Consider the following 16,231-nt stretch of genomic DNA (forward strand, 5'->3'; position numbering starts at 1 on the left):
CGTAATCTAGCATGGGTAGGATGGTCATCTGAATCAGGGTTAGTTTGGCAGCTGGGGTGAAAGAGGAGCGATTACGATAGAGGAAACCAAGTCTAGATTTAACTTGAGCCTGCGGGTTTGATACTGTATGTTCTGAGAGAAGGACAGTGTACCGTCTTGCCATACTCCCAAGTACTTGTATGAGGGGACTACCTCAAGCTCTAAATCCTCAGAGGTAGTAATCACACATGTGGGGAGAGGGGCATTCTTCTTACCAAACCACATGAACTTTGTTTTGGAGATGTTCAGAACAAAATTAAAGGTAGAGAAAGCTTGTTGGACTCAAAGAAAGCTTTGTTGTAGAGCATTTAACACACAATCCGGGGAAGGGCCAGCTGAGTATAAGACTGTATAGTCTGCATATAAATGGATGAGAGAGCTTCCTACAGCCTGAGCTATGTTGTTGATGTAAATTGAGAAGAGCGTGGGGCCTAGGATAGAGCCTTGGGGTACTCCCTGGGTGACAGGCAGTGGCTGACTTTATACACTGCGCTCTTTGAGAGAGGTATCTATCAAACCAGGCCAAAGACCCCTCAGAGACACCAATACTCCTTAGCCAGCCCACAAGAATGGAATGGTATACCACATCAAAATCTTTGGCCAAGTCAATAAAAATAGCAGCACAAAATTGCTTTGAATCAAGGGTGATGGTGACAACATTGAGGACCTTTAAGGTTGCAGTGACACATCCATAACCTGAGCGGAAACCAGGTTGCATACCTGAGAGAATAATATAGACATCAAGAAAGCCAGTAAGTTGATTATTGACAAGATTTTCCAACACTTTTGATAAACAGGGTAAAATAGAAATAGGCCTATAACAGTTCGGATCAGCTTGATCTCCCCTTTAAATAAAGGAAGAGCTCAGCCATGTGCTTCTTCTCAGGAACAACCACATCATCAACTTTAAGGGATATGGGCAGCTGTGAGGAGGAGGGTATATTCTCCAGGTGTTTAACTGTTTTCTAGAACTTATTGGGGTTAGACCCACAGAGAGAGAACTGCTCCTTAAAGTAACCAACTTCTGCCTCCCGATAGCCTGAGTGCACTTATTTCTCTTTTGCCTGAATGAGAGCCAGTCAGCCTGAATATGTGGGTGCCGAACATTTTCTGCAAATGCAATTCTTGAGGTGGAGTAACTCTGCAAGATCACGATCGACCCAGGGGCTGAACCTGTTTTTATGTGTTATGTTTGTTAACAATACCACTGAAAATATCAAAAAAAGAAGGTCCAAGGGTCTTTGACAGAGGGGATCAAGCTGATTTTATACCATTTTACAGAGGCCAGTTCATGAAGGAAGGCTTGCTCATTAAAGTTTTTTAGCAAGCATCTATGACAATTCAGGACAGGTCATTTCACTGAGCATCCATTACTAACACAGGCTGTAAAACAATGATCGCTAAGGTCATTACAGAAAACTCCAGACTGAAACCTATCAGGATTATTTGTGAGGATAACATCAAGAAGAGTAGCCTTTTCTGGGTTTTTGGGGTCATACCTTGTTGGATTGGCAATAATCTGAGAAAGATTTAGGAGGTCCCATTGCTTTAGGACTTGGTTAGGTGGTTTAAGCATGTCCCAGTTTAGGTTACCTCGCAGGACAAAGTCAGACTTAGTATAAGGGGCCAGGAGAGTGCTTAGGGCAGGTAGGGTACAGGTCGGTGCTGATGCAGGACGATAGCACCCAGCAACAGTCAACAAAGAGCTATTTGAAAGTTTAATACTTAAAACCAGCACATCAAATTGTTTGGGAATAGACTTGGTGGAGAACACCGAGCACTGAAGGTGATCCTTGGTAAAGATTTCCACTCTCCCACCTTTGGAAGATCTGTCTTGCCAAAAAAGGTTATAAACAGAAAGGTTAACATCAGTATTCAAAACACTACGTCTCAGTAATGACCAACATATCTGGATCGGAGCTGTTAACCCACACTTTCAATTGATCCATTTTAGGTAATAAGCTTCAAATGTTAATGTGCAGAAAACCCAGGCTTTTACGAGAGCAGAAATCAGTGAAGCAGATATCAGAGCTCAAGTCAGAATTGGGGCAAGCAACAGTAGATGGGCCAAGGTGTACATGCACATTTCCAGATATCACCAACAGTAATACAATCAAGCCATATCATAGGACAAGGAGAGCTCTGCAGTGCTGATTTTATACATCTGAATGTGCATCAGATGGCAACAAGATCATGTTGTACAGCAATTTCATCAGGTAACATGAATACAAAGCCGGTGAGAGGTGGTTAGACTGGGATGGGAGGCCAAAAGTCAGTGTAAAAGATGGGAGGCTAATAGTCAGAGTTCCGAGTGTGGGAACAAACATAGCCTGTCCCATGATTGGGTGAAGAAAGTTCATAGTCATGACGCAAATATCAAAATAGCAAAATGCACAAGATTTCTAAAAAATGTATTAAGACTTGGGGCAGCCATTGTAAGTTCAGAGTCACTCGCCCCAACAGTGCACGTGGGGGGGAGACAACCAGGTGGGGGTACCTGTACCAGACAGGGGGAGACAACCAGGGCAGACTGTGAACAGATCGCCAGGTGGAAACCAAGCAGCATTACAGCAGGCAACAGGAGTAGGTCTCACCCACTTGGGAGAAGCTTTTATTTCTGGAGGCAGATTTCTTGCAGAAAATACCAGTCTCTGAACATCAGGAGGGGGCTTCAAGGCCTCTGGATTTGGGTGGGGTTGCCTGCCATTCGTTGGGCACAAAGGCTTCGACTCCTCTCGCTTCACACGTCAGTGCTGATTGAAGTTGTATCTCTTTGTCCTAGCAAGCTTGGTAGTCTTAGCATTCAGTCCTTATAAAGTAGAATATATCATTGCAATGTTTTTTTTCTTATTGGCTTTTGAAAGTAAAAAATAACTTCAGACTAAGCATCACTCATTCAGGTCCAGGTTGGATGGTTTGAGAATAATAATCCTTGTATGTAGGAAGCATTCCAGGTAATTCCAGGTAATTCCATCCAAAAACAGTTTGTAAGTTTGGAGTTTTGATTTGGAGTGAAGGTTATGTTGTTTAGGGTAGCATCCTGTATATGTCCCTGACAAAAGAAATCTAAGTTTGTCTAACTCTAAATATATATATATATTTTGTAAAACATGCTGAAAAATGTGGGAGCTCATCTGCTCGTGACCTCTCTCTCTCCTTCAGAAGGTCTCTTGAACAGAGCAATACTCAATCATGAGGCATCAAAGCCAAAGGAACTACACAATATTAATGCAACCGTTGTGTCAGATTTCAAAAAAACTTTACGGATAAAGCAAACCATGCAATAATCTGAGACGGCGCTCAGAAAATAAATGAAATTATCCGCGATGTTGGAGTCAACAGAAACCAGAAATCACATTTTAAATATTCCCTTACATTTGATGATCTTCATCAGAATGCACTCCCAGGAATCCTAGTTCCACAATAAATGCTTGATTTGTTCGATAATGTCCATTATTTATTTCCAAGTAGGTACTTTTGTTAGGGCGTTAGGTACACATATCCAAACGATCGTGCAGGTCCAGCATAGCTTCGGACAAAAACTTCAAAAAGTTATATTACAGGTCAAAAAAACTTTTAAAACTAAGTATAGAATCAATCTTTAGGGTGTTGTTATCATAAATCTTCCATAACGTTCCAACTGGAGAATTCCTTTGTGTCTGGAGAAGCCATGGAATGCAGGTCAATATCATGTGAAATGCGCATGACCAGGAAATGGCTCTCTGCCAGTAACCTGACTCATTCAGCTCTTATTCAGCCCCACAACACAGTAGAAGCCTCATTCAAGTTTCTAAAGACGGTTGACATCTAGTGGAAGCCCAAGGAAGTGCATCTTCATCCATATCCCACTGAGAATTCAATAGGGCCTGAGTTGAAAATCGACCAACCTCAGATTTCTCACTTCTTGTTTTGATTTCTTCTCAGGTTTTTGCCTGCCATATGAGTTCTGTTATACTCACAGACATCATTCAAACAGTTTTAGAAACTTCAGAGTGTTTTCTATCCAATACTAATATTAATATGCATATATTAGCAACTGTGATTGAGGAGCAAGCCATTTACTCTGGGCACCTTTCATCTAAGCTACTCAATACTGCCATTGCGCCTTAAGAAGTTAAATATGTTTATGTATGAAATCCATCATTCAGTACCACAATTGTGTCCTTCAGCACAACAAAAGTTTCATGTTATACCACAATGTCACCTGTTATGCTGAATGACAGTAGCTTTGTTGTCCCATGTTTTCACTAGTTTACAACATGCAATCATGCAATTCATATTTGCTTGTTGTATGAATACTGAATATTATAATTTTAAACTATTTTATGGCATGTTAAGGTATTTCAAGGCACATTATCTTTATACTATAGATGCTGTTGTTTAATAAGGAGAGGGCTGCACGGCACAGACAAAAGATTAACGCAGATCCAGTTGCTAGGGAGGAAAGACTAGCCAGAAGAAAAGCAAGGTATTGTTTTCATGGTTTCATGCTACTGTCAGCAACAGAATAGGATATAATAGCATATAAAGCTGGGTGGATAACACTTAACATTAAGTTGCACTATTTCACTGTAGTTAATGTTTTATTGCACTGCAGTTAAGGTATAACTGCTGGATTATATTAGTTAATATAATATTACACACACACACACACTTATGGATTAATTGGATTATGAATTATATTAGTTAATAGTTGCTTCAGATATGGGGCAATTTATGAAAAATCGAGACTGTACAAGTTTGAATTGAAGTCGTAAGATGGGAATTTTATGTAGCTATTTTGTGTAGATATCTTGAAATGGCATTTGTGTACCTGCATTGAATAGAAATGTACCAGTAACAGTGTAACAATGCATAATTACAACATTAACTATCATGCAATAATTGTGTAATAATGCAACTTAATGCAACGTAAAGTGTTGCCGCAGTCTCAAATTATAGAAAAGTGATTATTATTAACATTAGCAATGAAATAGTAACAAAACATGTTTGAGAGAGAAAGGGAGAACTATTTTTCATTGTAAAACCCATGTTCTTTATGTGTGTGGCGTATGGGTCATTTCTCTCTCTCTAGTATGGAAGCAATCTAAGTTCAGCTAGCCTATACATTTAAAACATGTTTTCCTGATTTTTACACAGTTTTATAACTTTCAAAAATTGCTAAAAGAAAAATACTATTGCTGCTACTAATAATAGTTCATTGGATCATTATTGTTATTGCTGAAAGAATCACATTTAATCAATATTTGTGGGCCATGGTGATCTGTGTCATTCAGGGTAACAAAATATTGTCCTACAGTTTAACACCAGTATTTTATAATAAAATACAATAACTTTGTTTGGTTGACTCAGAGAGACAAAAGAAAATTGAAAGATATTTGCATTGATTTTTACATTTATTTCAGTGTAAGGCAGGAAGTTTTTGGAAAAAACCTTCAACAAATTTTGAATTGTACCCGTGACACTTCAAATATGTGGAATTCAAAATAAAATAATGTCATTTTTTTCTGGGTTATTCTTGAATATAACTAATATAAGGGCATAGGTGACGCTACAATGAACATTAAAAAAAGCATTTTAGAGAATTGTAATTGCTACTTTATTTATTTGCTACTTTGAAAACCTTATATGTCTTTGACCCATATATCAATGAATTGGCGAGGGCACTCAAACAGTCTGCAGGACTGGACTGCGTGTTTGCTGATGATCTGGTGCTTCTGTCCCCAACCAAGGAGGGCCTACAGCAGCACCTATATCTTCTGCACAGATTCTGTCAGACCTGGGCACTGACAGTGAATCTCAGTAAGACAAAAATAATGGTGTTCCAAAAAAGGTCCAGTTGCCAGGAACACAAATACAAATTCCATCTAGACACTGTTGCCTTAGAGCAGTGGTTCCCAAATTTGTATAGTCCCTTACACCTTCAAACATTCAATCTCCAGCTGTGTACCCTCTCTAGCACCAGGATTAGCTCAATCTCAAATGTATTGTTTTTCCATCATTGTAAGCTATACGATACATTTATTAAAAATAAGAATTTGTGAGTTTTTTGTCACAACCCAGCTCGTGGGAAGTGACAAAGAGCTCTTATAGGACCAGGGCACAAATAACAATGTAATAATAATAAATAATGTTGCTGTTTATTTAACCATCTTACATTTAAAACCTTATTTGCTCATTGAAAATTATGAATAACTTACCACAGGTTAATGAGAAGGGTGTGCTTGAAAGGATGCACATAACTCTGCAACGTTGGGTTGTATGGGAGAGAATCTCAGTCTTAAATTATTTTCCACACATATTCCACACACATATGTATTTAGTTTTCATGCTGGCGAGGGCCAAGAATCCACTCTCACATAGGTACGCGGTTGCAAAGAGCATCAGTCTTAACAGCGTGATTCACCAAGGCAGGATACTCTGAGCGCAGCCCAATACAGAAATCTGGCAGTGACTTCTGATTGAATTCAATTATCACATAAGTGCTTGTTGCAATTTCGATGAGGCTCTCTTGTTCAGATATTCATAAGTGGACTGGGGGCAGGGCATGAAAGGGATAACGAATCCAGTTGTTTGTGTCATCCGTTTCAGGAAAATACCTGCGCAATTGCAGACCTAATTCAATCAGGTGCTTCACTATATCACATTTGACATTGTCCGTAAGCTTGAGTTCATTGTACACAAAAAAAATCATACAATTATGGAAAGACGTGTATGTTGTCCTTGTTAATGCAGACAGAGAAGAGCTCCAACTTCTTAATCATAGCCTCAATTTTGTCTAGGATATTGAATATAGAGTCCCTTGTAATCCTAGATTCAGATCATTCAAGGGAGGAAAAACATCACCAATATTTTGCGCCATCAGTACAGATACCAACACATCTTCACCACCAAAGTCCATTTGATGTCACAAAGCTGTCCTGTTCTTTAAAAATCTCCTGTTGTCCTGGTTTCCAGAAGAGGATGTCTTCCTTAATTGACCCCCCCATAAACGTAACAGACATATACCAGGAGCTGTGCCAGGCCCGCCAAGTCTGTAATTGGCTAGCTTTTATGCGAAGCAGTAATTGTTTCAAAACATCTCCTGCCATGTCACTGATGCGTCATGAAACAGTGTTATTTGATGAAGGCATTGTCTGTATAGTTTTTTTTGGCCTTTCCCCCCAGCATTGTCCCGGCATTGTCCCAGCAGCAGGAAGAATGAAATCCTCCATAATAGCTTGGGTCTTGCCTGTCCTCGCCACTCGGTAGCTCACCATATAAGACGCTTCTAGCCCCTTCTTATGAATGGTATCTGTTGCTTTTATACATGTCTTACTACTCAAAAGTCGTTTTAATTCTTGTTCAAAAAACTCCTGTGGCTTATTTTTCAAATTGGCATGTTTTGTTTCTAAATGTCTGCACAAGAGTGAAGGTTTCATCGAGTTGTGAAATAGTACTTTTGCACAATGTGGCTGAGGAAAGGCACTAATCCCAATATAAGTGAACCCCAAATCAATGTCGTTCTCATCATATTTGTGCCTCTTCGATGGTCGATGGTCCAACGTCCCTGTCTGTTGTTCGATACTTTCCCAGGTAAGGGGGCAGTAGCTCTTTGGCTGTATCAGATTCACAACTGTCTGTGTCCATGCTAGCTGGGCTAACAACAAATGTAGAATTACTGATGCTAGCATTGGATGTGCTTGTGTTGTCTTGTGATGTCTACAGGTGCAGGTGTAGTACTGCTGGTAGAAGCAGTACTACCAGTAGAGCTGGTATGTGTCTCCATGGACGCGGGCCTTACTTTTTTTTTAACCATTTAAACATTTTCGAGCAAACGGAATGAGCAGCAGCTACGTTTGGCTACCTATGGACCGTTAGTGGAATTCCCACGAGAGAGTAACGGTTAATGTGATTGGATGTTAAATATTTGACTAGAGTACCTGTATTTGACACTAGATGGTTTAATAACATTTTTGGCAGTGAAACGAGGCTACTCAGGCACAACAAAACTCACAAAAATGTATAGCCCTGTTGGAAAATATAACTGGACTGTTTGAAAATGTGGGGGAAAAAAAGTTTTATTTGATTTTTTTAATGTGAATCACATTTTTATTTGGCGTACCCCCGACGGCATTGCGCATACCCCAGTTTTGGAATACCTGCCCTAGATCACACAAAAATCTATACATACAGTACCTCGGCCCAAACATCAGCGCTGCAGGTAATTTCCACAAAGCTATGAATGATCTGAGAGACAAGGCAAGAAGGGCCTTCTATGCCATCAAAAGGAACATAAAATCCAACATCCCAATCAGGATCTGGAAAAAAATACTTGAATTAGTTATAGAACCCATTGCCCTTTATGGTAGTGAGGTTTGTGGTCTGCTCATGAACCCAAAAAAATCACAAAATGGGACAAACACCAAATTGAGACCAGAAAATATCCAGAAAATACCAATTAAATTCTACAATCACCTAAAATTTAGGCAATTCCCAAACCTTCCATAATAAAGCCATCACCTACAGAGAGATGAACCTGGAGAAGAGTACCCTAAGCAAGCTGGTCCTGGGGCTCTGTTTACTAACACAAACACACCCCACAGAGCTCCAGGACAGCAACACAATTAGACCCAACAAATCATGAGAAAACAAATGATAATTACTTGACACGTTCAGAAACGTGGCAGAATACCTAACCACTGTGACAGACCCAAAATGAAGACTCAGTGTACAGACTCTGTAAGCATAGCCTTGTTATTGAGAAAGGCCGCTGTAGGCAGACCTGGCTGTCAAGAGAAGACAGGCGACTTGCACAGTGCCCACAAAATGAGTTGGAAACTGAGCTGCACTTCCTAACCTAAAGCCAAATGTATGACCATATTAGAGACACATCTTTCCCTCAGATTATACCTGCAAAGAATTTTAAAATAAATCAAATTTTGATAAACTCCCATATCTATTGGGTGAAATACCACAGTGTGCCACCACAGCAGCAAGATGTGTGACCTGTTGCCACAAGAAAAAGGCGACCAGTGAAGAACAAACACCGTTGTAAATACAACCCATATTTATGTTTATTTATTTTTCATTTTGTACTTTAACTATTCGCACATTGTTGCAACACTGCAGATAAACATATGTCATTTGAAAGGTCTTTATTATTTTGGAACTTTTATTAGTCTAATGTTAACTGTTAATTTTGTATTGTTTATTTCACTTTTGTTTATTATGTATTTGATTTGCTTTAGCAATGTAAACATATGAGAGAGAGATGTGTGAGGAAGAGAGAGACAGAGAGCGAGAGAGAGGTTAAAAAAGTTCCAGTCAGTTATCGAACCAATTGCTCTACAGTGGCAAGAAAAAGTATGTGAACCCTTTGGAATTAACTGGACTTCTAAGTAAATTGGTCTTAAAATGTTACCTGATCTTCATCTAAGTCACAACAATAGACAAACACAGTCTGCTTAAACTAATAACACACAAACTATTTTCATTTTCATGTCTTTATTGAACACACCATGTAAACATTCACAGTGCAGTGTGGGAAAAGTATGTAAACCCTTGGTTTTAATAAGTGGTTGATCCTACTTTGGCAGCAATAACCTCAATCAAAGTTTTATGTAGTTGCGGATCAGACCTAAACAACAGTCAGAAGGAATTTTGGAACATTCCTCTTTACAAAACTGTTTCAGTTCAGCAATATTCTTAGGATGTCTGGTGTAAACCGCTCTCTTGAGGTCATGCCACAGCATCTCATCAGGTTGAGGTCAGAACTCTGACTGGGCCACTCCAGAAGGCGTATTTTTCTTCTGTTGAAGCCATTCTGTTGTTGATTTACTTCTGTGTTTTGGGTCGTTGTCCTGTTGCATCACTCAACTATCTGTTGAACTTCAATTGGCAGATAGATAGCCTAACATTCTCCTGCGAAATGTATTGATAAACTTGATAATACATTTTTCTGTTGATGATGGCTAGCTGTCCAGACTCTGAGGCAGCAAAGCAGCTCCAAACCATGATGTTCCCTTCACCATACTTTACAGTTGGGTTTAGGTTTTGATGTTGGTGTGCTGTGCCTTTTTTCTCCACACATAGTGTGTTCCTTCCATACAACTCAACTTTAGTTTCACCTGTCCACAGAATATTTTGCCAGTGGCACTGTGGAACATCCAGATGCTCTTTTGCGAACTTCAGATGTGCAGCAGTGTTTTTTTTTGGACAGCAGTGGCATCTTCCGTGGTGTCCTCCCATGAACAACATTCTTGTTTAGTGTTTTACTTAGTGTAGACTCGTAAACAGAGATGTTAGCATGTTCCAGAGATTTCTGTAAGTCTTTAGCTGACACTCTAAGATTCTTCTTAAACTCATTGAGCATTCTGCACTGTGCTCTTGCAGGCATCTTTGCAGGATAGCTACTCCGATGGAGAGTAGCAAACAGTGCTTTACTTTCTCCATCTATAGACAATTTGTCTTCCCATGGACTGACGAACATCAAGGCTTTTAGAGATACTTTTGTAACCCTTTCCAGCTTAATGCATTAATGCAAACTCACATTTTTTGAGTGTTTTTTTATATGGCAGGGAAGATCTAACCAACATCTCCAATCTCATCTCAGTGATTGTACTCCAGGTTAGCTGACTCCTGACTCCAATGAGCTTTTGGAGAAATCATTAGCCTAGGGGTTCACATACTTTTTCTAACCCGCACTGTGAATGTTTAAATTATGTATTCAATATAGACAAGAATTGATTTAGATGATTTAGATGAAGATTAGATCTAGTTTTATGAACAATTTATGCATAAATTGAGATAAATCCAAAGGGTTCATATACTTTTTCTTGCCACTGTATGTGGCAACGATGTATGGGGTCCACTTTCTAATAATGAATTTACCAAATTGGACAAACATCCAATCGAAATACTGCATGCAGAGTTTTGCAAGACTCTATTGCAAGTGCAAAACAAAACCGCAAAATAAAGCATGTAGAGCAGAAATGGGCCAATACCCTTTCCTTATTCAAATAGAAAAAAGAGCCATCAAATTTTTACAACCATCTAAAAACATGTGACCACAAAACATTTCATTACACATCCCTACAATGTCAAGATGAAACAAGAGAAGAGTCCCATCAGTCAGCTGGTTCCAAAGCTCAGTTCAATAACCCAAACCAACCCCATAGAGCCTCAGGACAGCACTCAGAAAATCTGGTCCAACCAACTCCTCACACATAAAAAATAAAAAGATATCACCTATTGGAAAGACATCACACAAAATCTAAGTAAACTTCACTGCTATTTGACTCTAACCAGACAGTACATGGTGGCAGACTGACCACTTTGACTGATAGAAAATTGAGGAATACACTGATTAGGTACAGACTCAGTGAGCGCAATCTGGCTATAGAGACCGGTCATCAGAGCTGCATTTCCTATTACACTGTGACAAATACTCAGACCTAACAGTCTTTCTTTCCAAAAATGATCACTCAGTACAAAGAAGTTGAAACTATAAATATGAAAAAAAAAAGAGACAGAGAGAAGGGTAGAGAGAGAGTGAGAGAGAGAGAGAGAGAGAGAGAGAGAGAGAAGGGTAAAGAGAGAGAGAGAACAAGTAGCTGGAGAAAAGTTGAAGTGTCTTCATAAACTGTCAATGCATTCCAATAGTAGATATCTCAAATAAAGAGTTCTCCCACTGGGCACACATTGGTTGAATCAACGTTGTTTCCAAGTAATTTCAATGAAATTATATTTAACCAATGTGGAAAGACGTTGAATTGACATCTATGCCCAATGAGCTTTCTTTCTTTCTCTCTTTCTCAAATGTAAAGCTATCTTTCTATCCTTCACTCCCCTGGGCGGTTTCTCAGCTATGTGTATGTTGACTGTCATCACCTTGTTCTAACTCACTAACGGTCTCTATCTCCTTAATTCTCTTTCTCTTTTCTTCTTTTTTCACTTTATATTTTTTTGTCTCTCACATTCCTCCCTCCCTCCCCTCTTGATATGGATGCTGAGAGTTGTAATATATACAGTTTAGTTTTTACTGTTTAGGTTTCTGTCCAGAAATTTGTCTAAAAGGAATTAACCTCACTAGGGGACGCTAGCGTCCCACCTGGCCAACGATCCAGTGAAATTGCAGAGCGCCAAATTCAAAAACAGAAATACTCACTATAACAATTCATAAAACATACAAGTGTTATACATCGGTTTAAAGATTAACTCCTTGTTAACCAGTTGAAGCTAGGGGGGCGCTATTTCATTATTGGATAAAAAACGTGCCCGTTTTAAGCGCAATATTTTGTCACAAAAAGATGCTCGACTATGCATATAATTGCCAGCTTTGGAAAGAAAACACTCTGATGTTTTCAAAACTGCAAAGATATTATCTGTGGGTGCCCCAGAACTGATCTTACAGGCGAAACCAAGATGCAACCTCAAACAGGAAATGAGCAGGATTTTTGAGGCTCTGTTTTCCATTGTCTCCTTATATGGCTGTGAAAGCGCCACGAATTAGCCTGCCCTTTCTATCGTTTCTCCAAGTTATCTGCAGCATTATGACGTATTTGTAGGCATATCATTGGAATATTGGCCATAAGAGACTACATTTACCAGGGGTCCGCCCAGTGTCCTTTGTTGAAATTGTTGCGTAATATCCAAGCTGCTCGCATTCATCCATGTGATTGAGACAGAGAGGAGACTTCCAGGAATGATATATCATGAAGAGATATGTGAAAAACACCTTGAGGATTGATTCTAAACAACAGTCGATATTATGGCGTTTGGATGAATGAATTTTCGTTTTTTTTTGGTAGCCAAACATGACGCAGAAAATGGACCGATTTCTCCTGCACAACTAATATTTCAGGAAAACTGAACATTTGCTATCTAACTGAGAGTCTCCTCATTGAAAACATCCGAAATTCTTCAAAGGTAAATTATTTATTGAATGTTTTTGCTGGTTTTTGTGAAAATGTTGCCTGCTAATGCCAACACTAAATGCTAATGCTAAATGCTAACGCTAAATGCTAATGCTAAATGCTAGTTTGCTATGGTTGAGAAGAATATTTTGAAAATCTGAGATGACAGTGTTGTTAACAAAAGGCTAAGCTTGAGAGCAAATAGATTAATTTGATTTCATTTGCGATTTTCATGAATAGTTAACGTTGCGTTATGGTAATGAGCTTGAGGCTGTATTCACGATCCCGGATCCGGGATGGCTCGACGCAAGAAGTTAATCCAACCACGGTGTCAGATTTAAAAAAGGCTACTACTTTACTCAATAAATGTTTGTTTTGTTCGATAAAGTCCCTCTTTATATCCAAAAACCTCTTTTTCTTCACGTGTTTTGTTCAGTAATCCACCGGCTCAAACGCAGTCACAACAGGCAGAAGAAAAATCCAAATGGAATCCTTAAAGTTCGTAGAAACATGTCAAATGGTGTTTATAATCAATCCTCAGGTTATTTTTAGCCTAAATAATCGATAATGTTTCAACCGGACAATAACGTTGGCAATATCGAAGGTAAACTAGAAAGGCGCGCTCTCGGTCGTGCGCATGAAAAACCTCTGAGACACTGTAGGGGGTCCACTCATTCGGAGTGGTCTTATGCTCTCATTTTAGAGAATACAAGCCTGAAACAATTTCTAAAGACTGTTGACATCTAGTGGCAGCCATAGAAAGTGCAATTTGAGTCCTAAGTCAATGGATACTGTAATGGCATTCAATAGGATACTACAAACATTTTAAAAAATCCCACTTCCTGCATGCAGTAATCTGAGACGGCGCTCAAGTTAAAAACACCACAGCTGCAAAGATGGCGTCAACATAAACAATAACTTACATGGTAAATATTCCCTTACCTATGATGATCTACATCAGAAATCACTCCAGGAATCCCAGATCCACAATAAATGTTTGTTTTGTTCGAAAATGTCCGTTATTTATGTCCAAATACCTTATTTTGTTAGAGAGTTTGGTATACATATCCAAACGCTAATTCTGGTCAGCGTTATATCGAACAAAAAATTCAAAAAGTGATATTACCGGTCGAAGAAACATTTCAAACTAAGTACAGAATCAATCATTAGGATGTTTTTAACACAGTGTCCAAAGAAGGGCCAGAAGTATACAGAATGGTGTCGTCTGCGTAGAGGTGGATCAGAGACTCACCAGCAGCAAGAGCGACCTCATTGATGTATACAGAGAAGAGAGTCGGTCCAAGAATTGAACCCTGTGGCACCCCCATAGAGACTGCCAGAGGTCCGGACAGCAGACCCTCCGATTTGACACACTGAACTCTATCAGAGAAGTAGTTGGTGAACCAGGCGAGGCAATCATTTGAGAAACCAAGTCTGCCGATGAGGATGTGGTGATTGACAGAGTCGAAAGCCTTGGCCAGATCAATGAAAACGGCTGCACAGTAATGTTTCTTATCGATGGCGGTTAAGATATTGTTTAGGACCTTGAGCGGCTGAGGTGCACCCATGACCAGCTCTGAAACCAGATTGCATAGCAGAGAAGGTATGGTGAGATTCGAAATGGTCGGTAATCTGTTTGTTGACTTGGCTTTCGAATACAATAATACAAGTTATACACATGGAATTATAGATATACCTATCCTTAAGAAATGCTATACATGGAAGGAAATTATTGTAGAAACCTACCAAAAATTAGGCAACGACAAATTCAACCATTTTAGACAACTTCCTGGACAAAACATTTCACTGTAATAGTGAAGGTGAAAACTTGGCAGTAGAATGCCTAAACAGTATATTTGACCATTCAGCTTCCCTATCAAATCAACAAAAATTCAAGCAGACAACCTAAGAAAATGAACAACAATGACTTTCACAAATGGAAGGAAAGTAGTGTAGAAACCTACCAAAAATCAATTAGGCAACAACAAATTTAACTTCACTAGGGTAGGGGGCATTAAACTGCCTGCTACTCATGCCCAGAAGCTATGATTTGCATATAATAGGTATGTTTGGATAGAAAACACTCTAAAGTTTCCAGGACTGTTAAAATAATGTCTGTGAGTATAACAGAACTGTTTTGGCAGGTGAAAACCTGAGAAAAATCCATCCATTTCTTTTTCCGTAAAGTTTTTTTGAAATATGACACAGCGATTGCATTAAGTATATCTATAATTCCATGTGTATAACTATATTATCATCTACATTTATGATGAGTATTTCTGTTGAATGATGTGGCTATGCAAATTCACTTGATTTCTTTGGAAGTAGTGAATCTAACGAGCCAATGTAACTCAGATTTTTAAAATATAAATATGAACTTTATCAAACAAAACATGCATGTATTGTGTAACATAAAGTCCTATGAGTGTCATCTGATGAAGATAATTAAAGGTTAGGGATTAATTTTATCTTTATTTCTGTTTTTTGTGAAGGCTATATTTTGCTATATAAATGGCTGTGCATATTGTGGTTTGGTGGAGACCATAATCATAATCATAATCGTTTGTAGTGCTTTCGCTGAAAAGGCTATTTGAAATTGGACACTTTGGTGGGATTAACAACGAAAATAGATTTAAAATTATATAAGACATGTATGTTTTAGGAATTGTAATTATGAGATTTCTGTGGTTTTAATTTTGGTGCCCTCTATTTTCACTGGTAGTTGTCATGTCGATCCCGGTATCGGGATTGCAGCCATAACAGGTTTTAAACAACCCCATAGACGAGCAACCCCAAGCGGAAAGTCAACACCCCAGCATAGAGCACTACTCCCTCACTGAAATTAAGGATAAATTCACCCAGCTGGAGGTAAGGAAGGTGGAGCTGGAACAGCAGGTGAACACACACCAGTCAGCATAGACCCAGACAACAGTCCAGCACAACAACACCCCCTCAACCAGACCCAGAGAGCTGGAGGGAAAGAGAGACATGTCTGCACTCCTGACTGTGGTCAGACATCTTCAACAGGAGAAAATTGGAAAACACTAAACATATAAAACACAAAGAATTATCTATCCAAAACAGAGATGTATGGATAAACCACTTCTCAAATCTTTTTGGCCCTATAACAAAGAACAAACAGCAAAAACATATAGAGTACCAGTCAAATGTTTGGACACACCTTTTCATTCAAGAGTTTTTCTTAATTTTGAATATTTTCTACATTGTAAAGTGAAGACATCAAAACTATGCAATAACACATATGGAAAAATGTAGTAACCAAAAAAGTGTTAAAC

At 38.9% G+C, this 16,231-nt stretch overlaps 1 protein-coding gene across 1 annotated transcript in view; it reads right to left on the reverse strand.

Moving 5' to 3' along the window:
- Positions 1-16,231, reverse strand: part of LOC118388066 (laminin subunit gamma-3-like) — a 235,317-nt gene that overhangs the window by 74,565 nt on the left and 144,521 nt on the right.

This window comes from Oncorhynchus keta, chromosome 9 (assembly GCF_023373465.1).
Source record: "Oncorhynchus keta strain PuntledgeMale-10-30-2019 chromosome 9, Oket_V2, whole genome shotgun sequence".
Lineage (NCBI taxonomy): Eukaryota > Metazoa > Chordata > Actinopteri > Salmoniformes > Salmonidae > Oncorhynchus > Oncorhynchus keta.